Below are 13,161 nucleotides of genomic sequence, written 5' to 3'. Positions count from 1 at the left end.
TGACTAAGGGTTTAGCTGGAATATCGTCCTTTAGTATGGGATCAGTCTTTAGAATATGCCAGTTTTTATGCAATATTCTCTTCAGGTGGTTGAACTCACTGGTGTAAGGTGTTATCAGCCGAAATTTCCCCTCATTACTGGATGGTTTTTTAGCAGGACTTGGCTTAAGTAGATCCTCCCTTTTGATCTTCCTCACTTTTTTCTGTGTTTTGGATAGAGAGGAAGGGTCATGTCCTCTTTTACAAAATCTCTCCACACAACCCTCCGCTGCCTGTTCAAAATCTTCTTCTCTGCTACTATTCCTTTTCACCCTCAACAATTCCCCATAAGGCATACTCTGTATCAGTCTGGTGGGGTGGTTGCTGTCAGCTCCACAAACACCCTCAGGTCCAGATAGTCAGCTGTTATTGGACTAACTGTTCCCGAGAAGTGCAGGTTACAATTGTTGTTGTTCAGGACCTCGATATATTGATGAGCCCTCTCCATCGTCCCCTGCCACACGATGAAGAGGTCATCAATATATCGGTACCATCTCACCACCCTGCCTGCCTCCTGTTCCCCGATCTGGAGCGCCATGGGCACCCGCTCCTCCCACCAGCCCACGAACAAGTTCGCATAGCTGGGGGTAAAGCAGGTGCCCATCGCGGTCCCAGATAACTGTGTATATAGTTGGTCATCAAACAGGAAGATGCAGAAGCAGAATTCAATAAATTCCAGCAGCATGCAATTGTGTAATGCAAATCTAGCAGGTCTCTTATTCAGGAAATGCTCAACCGCTACTAGACCCAACTCGTGCCTTATATTGGTATAGAGGCTTGTTATGTCCAGTACCATTATTAGGCACGAAAATGTTCAGATCACTTTAGACAGTGCAGGCACCCCTCGAGGCAGTATTATTATTTCATGCGCATGACCAGACCCAAAGAAACTCTTACAGCTTCACCCTTGAATCAAGAATTTGAGCGTGAAGAGAGGAGCATCCATAGGAAAGAGAGGTGGCAGCCAATCCCCACTGACGGCCAAAGAAGGGACCCTCCACATAGACTGGTGCCTGGTAGTGGGACAGGCAGTGTATGAAGGTCTGATGGGGACTGTGGATGGACAGATTTGGACTCAGATAAAAGTAGTCTGGAGAAACGATAAAATGTAGGAGCATCCCTCCAGTTGAACCGTTGTAAATTGGGTAAATCGAACTCTAAAAATATAAACATAGAATAAAGTGTATGGCATTGATGGTTAAATGTACTGAACATGCCCTGGGTGGGGGCGATACTCAATTAAAGGGAAACATGTCATATGAAAAAAGGCATCACGAAAGTTGAATCTGATTTCGTCTGACTGTATTGAAAATGTCAAACTCTTAATAAAAAAGTAAACATTGATAACTTTCTTAAGGTCACGCCATTCATCCTTTAAATATATTACTACATTTGAGCAAATGTAAAGTCTCTCTGTCATAGAGAGGGAGACACCTGGAGATAAAAAATTGGTCAAAGTCACACAATTTAGTAGTTGTAATTTAAAGTAAATTTTCATGGCTTCGTTATTGATAAAATATTCCCAGTAATATAGTTTTGTCACAGAACTGGACCATAGAAACGTACATTTAGGGACCATTTTTTTTTACTGAAATGTTGTAAGTATGGCCTATCTCAGTCCTGCTGCTTTATTCCAACCCCAGGACTTCTGGAACACTTCAAAAGGTTCCACACGTTACTTCATCCCAATTGCACCACCATCAGTCCATTATTTAGCACCACACACTGGTTAACCCCAAAGCACGGTGACTCCTTAATTCGGAGGTACCACTGTGTAGACCATGGGTACTCACAAACTTTCTCTCGGGGGCCAAATTTACAGTGTGGTTTGTGGCCGAGGGCCGCACCAGTGGGGGCGGGGTCAGAGGGGAGGGGGCGGGGCTAAAACAAAAAGAAAACTTGTGACCATGAGGTTGCACACATGTCCCTGCAGCAGATGCCTTCATCCACTGAGCCACCAGACCCAGCATACATACATCTCTCTCTCCCTCCTGCCCTCCCTCTCCATCTCTCTCTCTCCCTCCTGTCCTCCCTCTCCTTCCTGCCCTCCCTCTCCCTCCTGCCCTCCCTCCTGCCCTCTCTCTCCCTCCTGCCCTCTCTCTCCCTCCTGCCCTCCCTCTCCCTCCTGCCCTCCCTGTCCCTCCTGCCCTCTCTCTCCCTCCCTCTCCCTCCTGCCCTCCCTCTCCCTCCTGCCCTCCCTCTCCCGCCCTCCTGCTCTCTCTCTCCCTCTCTCTCTCCCTCCTGCCCTCCATCCTGCCCTCTCTCTACCTCCTGCCCTCCCTCCTGCCCTATCTCTCCCTTCCTCTCCCTCCTGCCCTCCCTCTCCCTCCTGCCCTCCCTCTTGCCCTCTCTCTCCCTCCTGCCCTCTCTCGCCCTCTCTCTCCCTCCTGCCCTCCCTCTCCCTCCTGCCCTCCCTCCTGCCCTCTCTCTCCCTCCTGCCCTCCCTCTCACTCCTGCCCTCTCTCTCCCTCCTGCCCTCCCTCTCCCTCTTGCCCTCCCTCTCCCTCCTGTCCTCTCTCTCCCTCCTGCCCTCCCTCTCCATCCTGCCCTCCCTCTCCCTCCTGCCCTCCCTCTCCCTCCTGCCCTCCCTCCTGCCCTCTCTCTCCCTCTTGCCCTCAATCCTGCCCTCTCTCTCCCTCCTGCCCTCCCTCTCCCGCCCTCCCTCCCTCCTGCCCTCTCTCTCCCTCTCTCTCTCCCTCCTGCCCTCCCTCCTGCCCTCTCTCTCCCTCTCCCTCTCTCTCCCTCTCCCTCCTGCCCTCTCTCTCCCTCCTGTCCTCCCTCTCTCTCTCCTGCCCTCCATCCAGCCCTCCCTCTCTCTCCCTCCTGCCCTCTCTCTCCCTCCTGCCCTCCCTGTCCCTCCTGCCCTCCCTGTCCCTCCTGCCCTCCCTCCTGCCCTCTCTCTCCCTCCTGCCCTCCCTCTCACTCCTGCCCTCTCTCTCCCTCCTGCCCTCCCTCTCCCTCTTGCCCTCCCTCTCCCTCCTGTCCTCTCTCTCCCTCCTGCCCTCCCTCTCCCTCCTGCCCTCCCTCTCCCTCCTGTCCTCCCTCTCCCTCCTGCCCTCCCTCCTGCCCTCTCTCTCCCTCTTGCCCTCAATCCTGCCCTCTCTCTCCCTCCTGCCCTCCCTCTCCCGCCCTCCCTCCCTCCTGCCCTCTCTCTCCCTCTCTCTCTCCCTCCTGCCCTCCCTCCTGCCCTCTCTCTCCCTCTCCCTCTCTCTCCCTCTCCCTCCTGCCCTCTCTCTCCCTCCTGTCCTCCCTCTCTCTCTCCTGCCCTCCATCCTGCCCTCCCTCTCTCTCCCTCCTGCCCTCCCTCTCCCTCCTGCCCTCCCTGTCCCTCCTGCCCTCCTATCCCTCCTGCCCTCCATCTCCCTCCCTCCTGCCCTCCCTCTCTCCCTCCTGCCCTCCCTCTCCATCTCTCTTTCCATCCAGCTCTCCCTCCCCCTCTGTCATCTCACTGTGTGTGTCTGTCTGTGTCAGCCTTCAGCCCGGGCTGATACAGCTTCCTCAACGCACACACAGAAAGATCCCTATCTGGCAAGAAGTTTCTCAGACTAAAATGCAGTTTGCGCGCGCCCTTCTGATAATTACAGGAGTGTCCACACGACTGTGAGTGAATGGACACCGCATCAGGGTGATTAAGGGGGGGTGGGGGGCAAAGAGACAGCCGTCCATCAGTCGCACCAAAGTACTTAGCAGGTCGTTAAAAGACCATTTACATATTATTGAGGCTTTGCTGTAGTGCCCCTGCATCTCCACTCTGACAAACATCTCGCCCGGCTCCACAGAGCAGAGGCGCTAAGGGGTGAAATACAACAAAGCCTCTGCTCTGTGGGGGCCGGGGGAGCGGTGATTATCAAGGTCTCCGAGCCCAGCCAACACTAATAAATAATTTTTTTAAGCACAGGTACGATTGTCTCGAAGGTCCGCGGGCCGCCAAGGAAGGCTTGCCGGGCCGCATCCGGCCCGCGGGCCGTACTATGAGTACCCCTGGTGTAGACTGTAGAGTAACACTCTGCAGACCTCTGAGAATGGGTCAGGTGGACTCATTAAAAGTTGAATCTTTCAAGATATATATATATATATTGTCTCCTTGGTGTAGGCAAGGCTGCTGTAAGTTACAACAGGACTATACCCTAAAAGACAGCCACGCCAACCTTTTTTTGTAGCAGCCTTCTGTCGCAGACCTCTTCAAGGGCTAAATCAATGCCACACTAAACCCATATGCCCTTCTACCCTACACAATTTGAGACGGTAACAGGCACATTTGATCAGTTTATCCTCTGTCTGTAGGGCGTTTCTGTCACTTCAGGCTCAAATGTCTCAACAAGACGTCAAGGGGGACCTCAGCAGGCTTCTGGGACAACCTCTGAAATGTGCACGTCCTCTTTGGACAGTGTCTGCTTTTCATACGTCTGTAACGGGCAAAGAAAAGGATGTCTATACTTGTGTTCAGACTTACATGTTTCTTTCTAAACCCCATCTTCACAGTTTACTGCTGCTATTTTTATTTGATTTTGACAATGATGTTACTTTAGTTGTAAATAAAAAAATAAAATAATATATGAGACTTATGGGATTAGACCCCTATATGGCAAATATACAAACTTACTCGTTACACAGCGAGGCTGCTAGGTTTGAGGCAAAGAGTTTTGTAGCAAGTGGCTTGCGCCCCTGAGCCTCGGTGCATCTGCATCATTGGTAGTGACTTACTATCCCTGGTGGTAAAGCCGGCCAATAAAATGTTTTCATCATCATCATCATTTAGTCTTAATTGCGATTCTTCATCATAAAAGACAGTGGATAACAAATTATTACATATTTCATCCATAAAAAGAGTACACCAAAGTTATAAAAATCTAAAACTTACAGATATTACACCAACACAATTAATCAATAGGTACATATATGTTTACAATTTTAAAACCAGTTCTTAAAAAGATTAAATATATAAACCAGCATAAAGACTTTGGACATCTGTTAGTGTCATAGAAATGTTTTCTATATGGCCTAGTGTCTTTGAAAAGTCAGAACGGGTTGGTGGCTTAAGTATTTCCTCATTCCATAAACCTCAATTTTTCATAATGGCTCTATCATCTCCCAAAACAGACCAAGCTTCCCTTGTTATAAACTAGCACTGCCTCCCAACACCTGGCCCCTCCTCTCTTCCCAGAATGCAGCGCAACATGAAATATCCTCCCAGGGCTGTGTGGAGTTTATCTTGGAGCACAGGTAAATAAATCAGAGCGTGGACAAGTTGGGTCACCCACGTCTTCAACGGCAAATCTATCTTCGAAAGCAATATAATCCTCATCTGCATGCCTTAATTATCCGTCTACTATTTGTGTATCCCACTCCGTCTTTGTGAAGGGAACCCAGCGGGGGGAGCACCGTGAAAATCCGCGAAGTCAAACAATGGGGCGGGAAGGACTGCCTTGCTTTGTTTTGTGTTTATTTTTTCTTTGTTTCCGTACCGGTCCTTTCTGATAGATCACCTTTACAGTTCACAATGTGTGCTTTTGCCAGTACTGGTGTATGTTCGAAGGTGTGAAGTTCTTTTGCTGCAACTACAGTAAAGCTCCGTTGTATGGAAAACTTTGCAAAGTCTGCGAATTTCGTCGCTTTGCACATTAGCAAAACAATCATGATTTTTGCAACAAATTTGTGTGTGTGTATCGTTATTTAACAGTAAAAAATGGTTCCGCATAACTTCCCACAGAACAGTGTTCATCTCCTGCTGATTACCATTGTTCGTTGAATAGATCGGCAGAAGGGGTACCAGCAGGGAACATTCCTGCATACTTGTAACGGTTGTGCATAGAAAAGATCCACAAAGGGTAAACTTACATAGGTAAGGCATTCCTGTATCTCCATCTTCGTTGGATTTAAGTCCAGTGAAATTCATCTCGCTTTGTACTGAGAATTTTCTAACAATGCAAAGAAAAGTTTTGCACAGGCAAAGATAAGAAAATGAAATTAGCAAATTTCACAAAGTAAGAACAGTTTAAACATAGCCAAAGGAAGAACAAATTTGTACACTGTAGTAGCCGAACACGTTTTTCCAACATGACCACATCAAATTAGATGAAAGTTTGGCATCAGGATTAAAATCTATTATTGGCATCTTCTGGGTTTCGAGTCATTACTGTTGTTTACCCAGTATGGAATGCTCTCATTTCATTTTAAATATGAACACAGTGAATTGTAGAAACATGTCTTGCCAACCACAAACCTGGAAGAACAAAGTATATTTCTTTACTGAATGTAATTATTTAGTTTTACAGGATGTTTTATATATGTTGATGTTTAACACAGTGCCAACTGTGTAGAAAGAGTTGCATGAGGCAGCCACACAAAATGGAAGGAAAAGAAAGGAGGAACTTTAGGTTGATTTGGTACCCTTACATGTTCTGGAATGGCTGACAGGGAATGCCATTGGTGCTTCTCTCAGATTCCCACTCATGAATCAAATCCCAATTGCCTATTAGTGGAAGGAGCTTATAGGACAGAGATTCAAATGTATCATCAAAATACCGGGTTGGGGAGGGAGGGGGAAGGTGGGAGGGAGCGCATTGGTGCAACTGGCCCAAAGTTTTTGGGAGTCACCAAAATGAACAGGGGAGTCCAGATTAGTCTTGGTCTGAGAAATGCTTGCATCCTGGGAGGTCAGCTCTCATCAGAATGCATTAGTTCTAGAACTAATACATTTATCCAAGTAACAGATAGGGCAATCAAATAATCAAAGCTATTTCACAGCTTACCAGACGAACAACCGTTCCCAATCACACTCTCTTTACTAATTTGGAGGAATGTAACTAGGCCTGCTTGAAATCTGTGTATCCTGGGTGACAGAGGGTGACATTTGAGTGCAAGTATAGGATCTGCATGGGGTAGAAACTTTAATTGAGACTCTATCTGAACTTTGAGAAGAGTTTGACCATCTGGTTGTACCATTCACTTCTTATGGTGGATGCCCACATGGCTGAACATCTGTTTGTATGATGCATTTCAACAAGAGATGGATAAGACTTTCTGCTTACACTCAATAGGCTAACTGAGTATGGAGTAACAACCCAGGCCGGAGGCTAGAGCTTGGGCCCTTTGGCCCTTGGGCCCTAGGGGCAGGCTGGAGCTCTGACTTGGGTTCAGAGAATTTCTTCCCAGAGGTGTCCAGCAGTCCCTGCCATGCTTCTAGAAGTATGCAAGGGCTACCCTGCTCTAGAAGTTGGAGGCCCAGTCTGGAGGGTTGCTGCTTTGAGCTAGCTGATAGGGCCTCACAAAGATCTGACTGGGTCTGCTTAGAGATTTAAATACTGCCAAGGCTTGGGCCCTCTCCAGTGAATGGACCTCTCACCAAGATTTGTCAGAGCTTTCTGCTCTATCCAAAGAGGGTAACTATGTGGATTTGGGTGTATTTTTTGGTTTTGTTGTTTGGCCTTACCATGTAATACTCTCGCAAAACTGCCTTGTCCAGTCAGGCACATTTGTAAAACCTTAAGCTCAACCCTGGGAAGCTATGGCTTTGAGTAGCAATGCTTAAACAATTAAACTAGTGTAAAGCATTTGGCAGTGCCAAACAATGAAAGAAGAAAGTCCCACAACAACAAAGAAATTCAAAACCAATTTATAAATACAATTATATTTTAATTAATTTTTAGAGTTCAAGATGAGCAAAATCCACCAAGGGGTTCTGAAGATACAGATTTCTAAGGAAAACGTAAATCTCAGTTTAACGAGAAACAAGCAGTGGTAACCGTAAAGCTTGTAAAGATTTGAAAAGTTTATGAGAGTTGAGTTCCACTACTCTAGCTAAATCCAACAGGGAGAAGTTTGGGGGCCAGTAAGGAATATTTGTACAGTTACCTGGCCACCAAAGCACATTCCACTTTAGTTACAAACTTTACAGTAAAACCGCGATAGACTTCAAAAGAATGGTCCTGAGGAAGTGGAAGATGCTCAAGGATGCTCTGGGTGCTGTGCATGCAACGGAGGTACCTTTGCAGTAATTCCACTGTCCATGGGACAGGTGGGGCAACTTTGGCCACACAGGGCGGGGTCTCTCGAAGTTCTCTTCAAGACAGTGAAAGGCCAGCTGAGGCTGGACTATAGGTCTCCATACACACTGGTCACAGCAATATCCTTTGGTGTAAGTTGGAATCCCTCTTGGGTGACCAATTTTGACTACGCCAACACTCCTGGGTCCGGCTGACTCTGGTGCAACTTTTAGCCATTGAGGATTGGTCTCTTGAGGTGCCTAGCAGCAGTCAGTGGAGATTCTTCTGAATTGGCTACTGACTTGCTGAGTTGGGCTACTTCAGCTTTGATGGCCCTGTTACTGGTTCCAGAGGCTCAGCCGAAGGACCCTTGGAGTCACTTCTTTGGTCTGGGGCACAACTTTCCCCTGAGCCAGGAGCCACAGGCACTGTCCCCTCTTTACTAGATCAAGGTGCAGCAGGTGCAGTCCAGCAGATGGTGCAGCATTTCTTTGTCTAGTCCAGGGGTAAACAGGGCAGTACTTCTTTGGTCCTTGTTCCAGTTCCGATGTGATCTGATGTCCAGGGTGCCATATTTATTCCCAGAAAGTGCCCTGAGGGGACGATACAGCCACTAGCCAATGGGCTACCAGGCCCTCTCCCTCTTGGTGGCAACTTTCTGGCTTTGTGTGGTACCTGGCAAATTCAGACTGCCTTATTCTGCGCACTTTCAACATGTCGGGATCCTTCCTCATATGTTAGGAGCTTGGTAGCCCACCCTAGAAGTGTGGCTATCTGTGGGCTACAGGCCCATGGGAAAACCAGTTTGGGCACTGGTTTTCCCGTCTCTGTCCCTGCCACCAACCTGTCTATCTGAACAAAGGGCAGCCACTCAGGGAGCCCCTCAGGAGTTTGTTCGCTATTTGCTCACCAAAGCCGGCTTCACCTTCAAGTCTTGCCTTTTGGGCTAACACCCTGAATGGCTTCCTGTGAAGGGAAGGTGACACCTCACCTTATAGCAGGCTACTATTGTTTCTAAGCTGAGAATCATTCACAGTACTCTCCAATAGGGTAGATAGCTGTGTTGTTGCCAGTAACTGTGTGAGGCCACTGGATAAACTGGGTCACAGAGTGGCAAGTCTCTAATAGTTGAATTTCATTAATAGTGACATTAAATTTGATTTTACTATCACTCCGGGTTTAATGCCACAATTAATTTGATACTTTAGAGTACCCATCTGAGTAATTCCATTCAGAAGTTAGCTGGGCTGAGGGGTCAGCCAGCAAACCAGTGTTAGCTAATGGGCTACTAACTCTTCCACAGCAAAGCAACAATTTGGAAGGGTTCTGTTAAGAAATATATAAAAAAAACATGTCCTACTTAATAATTAAATGCCCCAAGTGTGGCCGGGCTGCACGTAAGCAGTTTTGAACAACAGCACATACAGAACCAAAACAACCCCTTCCTCACAAGAATGAGATTTTGGCGTCATTACGATCTGGGAAGATACTCAGGAAGCGTTACAGGAGTTCCTGAAATGGATAAACACGAGAGATGAATGTCTGAGATTCACATGCTCATCAGACAAGAAACAACTAGACTTTCTGGATGTCACAATCTACATGGAGAGTGGCACCTTACAAACGAAAACATTCTACAAACCTACAGCAAAAAATAGTATACTTTCCTACAACAGCTTTCACCCTTATGTGCCCTTATGGCTTATGTCCTCGAGCATCGCAACTTACCTCCGCAGCTATAGGTTTTCTTCAGCTGCCCTCCTGGCCTGAGCCTGTAGCCGGTTTACAATTTTGCCTTTCTCCATTGCTTTGCATTGGGCCTCAGATGTGGGGTTGGCACCCTGCACCCGGCCGCTGGAGGTGTAGTGTTGGTACTGCTTTGGGCCCCGTCCAGTGCTTGCTTCAACCCATGGAGACTGCCTCCATCACGCCACTTCTACTTACCTGTATGTAGCCTCCGACCGAGTGCTTCCAATCCTCATTGATTTGTATTGGGCGCTCGACCTCGAACTTGCACCCTGCCCCTGGCTGCTCCTGTGCTGCTGGTTGTGCACTGTTGGTGCTAAACAGAACCTTGCTCAATACTGACCTTAACGTCCGATGACTGGTATTGTAAGTTGATGTTATCCCTATGTATGCTGAATATTTTCTTCCTCCCTTAGGTTAACATTGAAAATACTGAAAATTGCAGGTTCCATTATTGAAACTTAAAAATATTTCTATTGAAAAACGTATTTACCTATGGCAAAGTTCTGTGGTTCTACAAAGCAAACATAACCAAGTATTATTTTTAAAAATTGGGCTGGAATTTATTCATTGAGTGTGTCTCTCATTTCTTGCCACTGTGTGTACAGCAGATGCTTAACACTAGCCTCTGATAAGCCTATCTGCTTGCCCACACTACCACAAAAGAGAGCATTTGTATTATCTGCTTTCCCCTCTGTAAAGCCTCTGGGGATCCACTGGACTCTGTGAACACGATATCTCTTTTTGGTATAGTATATAGAGAACCAGCATCCTTCAGTACATATGCCAATCAAACAGGAATCTTGCCATCTTAGCTTTCACATTATATGTTTAATTAATTCCCTTTTTAACTTGCTTCTTTTTTCTTTTTTTTCCAAATACCTTGGCACTTGTTTTATTTCTCTTGACCTTTTCATATGGTATTAGGACATTTTGTGCAATTCCAATACAGTACACCAAAGGTGAGGGCATCAGTGCCATTCATTCATTCCTTTCTTTTTCTTAATGCACCTGTTTCTCTAAGTTTTTGGGGATTTTATGCATACTCATGCAGATATAAAGGCCTTTGCAGTCTCTATATAATCTCCAAAATTCTTGCACTTCTTTTTTAGGGCCGCATTTATGGGGTTTTGGCAGAGCGCAGTGCAGCAAGTCACCTTGCTGCGCTGTCCTATATAAAAAAAAAGGGCAGAAATGCACCATATTTATCCAATATGTTGCATTCCTGTCCTTTACCCCTGTGCTGGCACCATTTTCACAGCCTAGCACCAACACAGGCACCCTTGCACCAGGGTGGAAGGGTGCCTATGTTGTTGGCAGAATTGTTTTGCGCAGGAAGGAGCATCTTCCTGCACAAAGACAATCCTGGAAGGCTTTTTCCTCTTTCCATCAATGCTGCAGAATGCATCACACGTGAAAAGACGAAAATTGAAGAGGAATAAAGTTATTCCTCCATGTTGCACCTCCACTGGGGAGGTGTGAGGTTTTTGCACATCCCTAGGTTTACATAGTTTTGTGAATCTGGAGAAGCGTCAAAATCCATGGGTGCTGCATGGGAACACCCAGTGCAACGCCCATTGAACGCCTCCCTAGTGCAGAGTAAGGCAACATAGCATTTTGCGCTGCCTTGCCTTACTCCATACCTATGAGGCCATTCAAAGCCATGCAGATTTGCGTGACTTCATAAATATGATTTTGCAGTTGGCGCCCCCGGAGCATTACAAAAAGTGACACTCCGCAGCGCCAGGGGCTTGTAAAAATGCCCCAAAGTCTCTCAATAGCATCTCCACAGGTATTGTTCAGGAGGTGTCTCTTCACACCCATTTGCTCCACTCATCCTTGCGACCTGCCACATTTATTGGAGGCCGCAAACTCCCTAAACCTCCCCGCCTCTCTAACCAGTCAACTTTCCTCTCTCTCTGAAGCAGGTCCCTTTTCTTCTTACATTGAGGGAAAATAGTTCTCCAGCTTTTACTTATGCCAGTTGATGAACACTGAGGGCTGAATTATTGGATAAAGAACTCCAAGGTCAGGGGCTGCTAGCAGAGGCACAGAGTGGCCCCCAACTGACACCCATCAACACCATGTGTGGAGCCCAGTTGGCTCAGAGCCAGGGCCGGACTGGTCATAGCGGGCGCCGGTCATTTTCTCAGTGGGCTGGTAGGGTGGGAGTCGGTTTTGGACTGGTGGGGGCTGTTTTTTTTTAGCGGGGTCGATTTTGCTGCAATATCGCCCCCCTGTAACAAAAGCAGCAGGGGCCGGTCCAACTCAATTGCCAGTGCTGCTTTACGTTCCCAGTCTGGGCCTTCTCAGAGCCACCATTGTTCTAGACACCATCAACCCCTCCCAAACCTGCAGCCATTCTGCTCCCATTTAGGCTATGCTCAAAAGAGGCAGTACATACCATCAAGGGAGCGATATTCGGCACATACAGTTTTTACCCCGAAAAATCCTGTCAAAGTGTGTTATTCCCATTCTCTGTGGAATAACTTGGAAATGCTATTTACGACCACCTGGGATGCTGCACCTAAAACCAGCCAATTTGTAATCAGGCCTCTCTGTTTACCAGACCAGTCAATAAACACTGTCCCCACCAAAGGTGCGAGCTGCCTTACCTAGGTATGCAGGCCTTCTACAATGACAATTTCTAACTTGAATATATGCAAAACAATTATCTGAAAAGAGTGATTAGTTGTTTTTACCTTCTTCCTAATGAATGCCTTTCGAGAGCCTCGAGAAGGCTGAACCCTCTGCTTTCTATGTTTTCACTGATAGCAGCTCCAGTAGCTCCCTTCCAAGCTTCTTTGTCCAAGACAAAGTTAGGAGGCATTCAGCAGCAGTGGGAGCCGAAAATAACAACATGTTGTGGCACCTGGCCGACAATTAGCGCCATTGATGTCCGTTCACAGTTTCGCCTCATCCGTTATAATTGGGGATATGACAGCCTCCTAAGTGTCATTTTCCAAACTCATTAGGCAATGTCTTTCTCCAGCACAAAAAAGAAACATTTAACGAGTCTATAGTGCCCCTCCTGATGGAGGAATCACCTTGGAGGTGTGGGAGAGGAAGATGGCGCGTAAACTGCCGATACCACAGAAAAGAGCTGAGGCGGCGACAATGTGGCATTCATTACCTGAGTTCGGCTGTCAGAAAATGCAAAGCTGCCTAGAAGCAGAGATATTCAAACGAGAGACTGAACTAAAGTTCCTGTGAGAAGTTGAGGGGCCGCATTTGGAAGAACCGTCGTTTTTTTATTAATTATGCAGATTGAAAGTGCTCGATGGATAAAACATACCAACACCGTTCAAAGGCGAACAGAGTAGCATAACTAAGTTCAGATTCCAGATGGGGAACACCTGCACGGACACACGACTAACATTTGCAGCCACAGC

General features: G+C 47.1%; 1 long non-coding RNA gene across 1 annotated transcript in view; it reads right to left on the bottom strand.

The window, feature by feature from the left end:
• Positions 1–13,161, bottom strand: part of LOC144824713 (uncharacterized) — a 643,279-nt gene that overhangs the window by 538,303 nt on the left and 91,815 nt on the right. Inside the window, exon 2 of the long non-coding RNA XR_013609075.1 lies at positions 5,877–5,956. This is a non-coding gene — a long non-coding RNA (uncharacterized LOC144824713). The remainder of the gene's footprint in view (positions 1–5,876; positions 5,957–13,161) is intronic.

This window comes from Lissotriton helveticus, chromosome 3_1, assembly GCF_964261635.1.
Source record: "Lissotriton helveticus chromosome 3_1, aLisHel1.1, whole genome shotgun sequence".
Lineage (NCBI taxonomy): Eukaryota > Metazoa > Chordata > Amphibia > Caudata > Salamandridae > Lissotriton > Lissotriton helveticus.
This window is presented reverse-complemented; position numbering and strand designations above follow the sequence as displayed.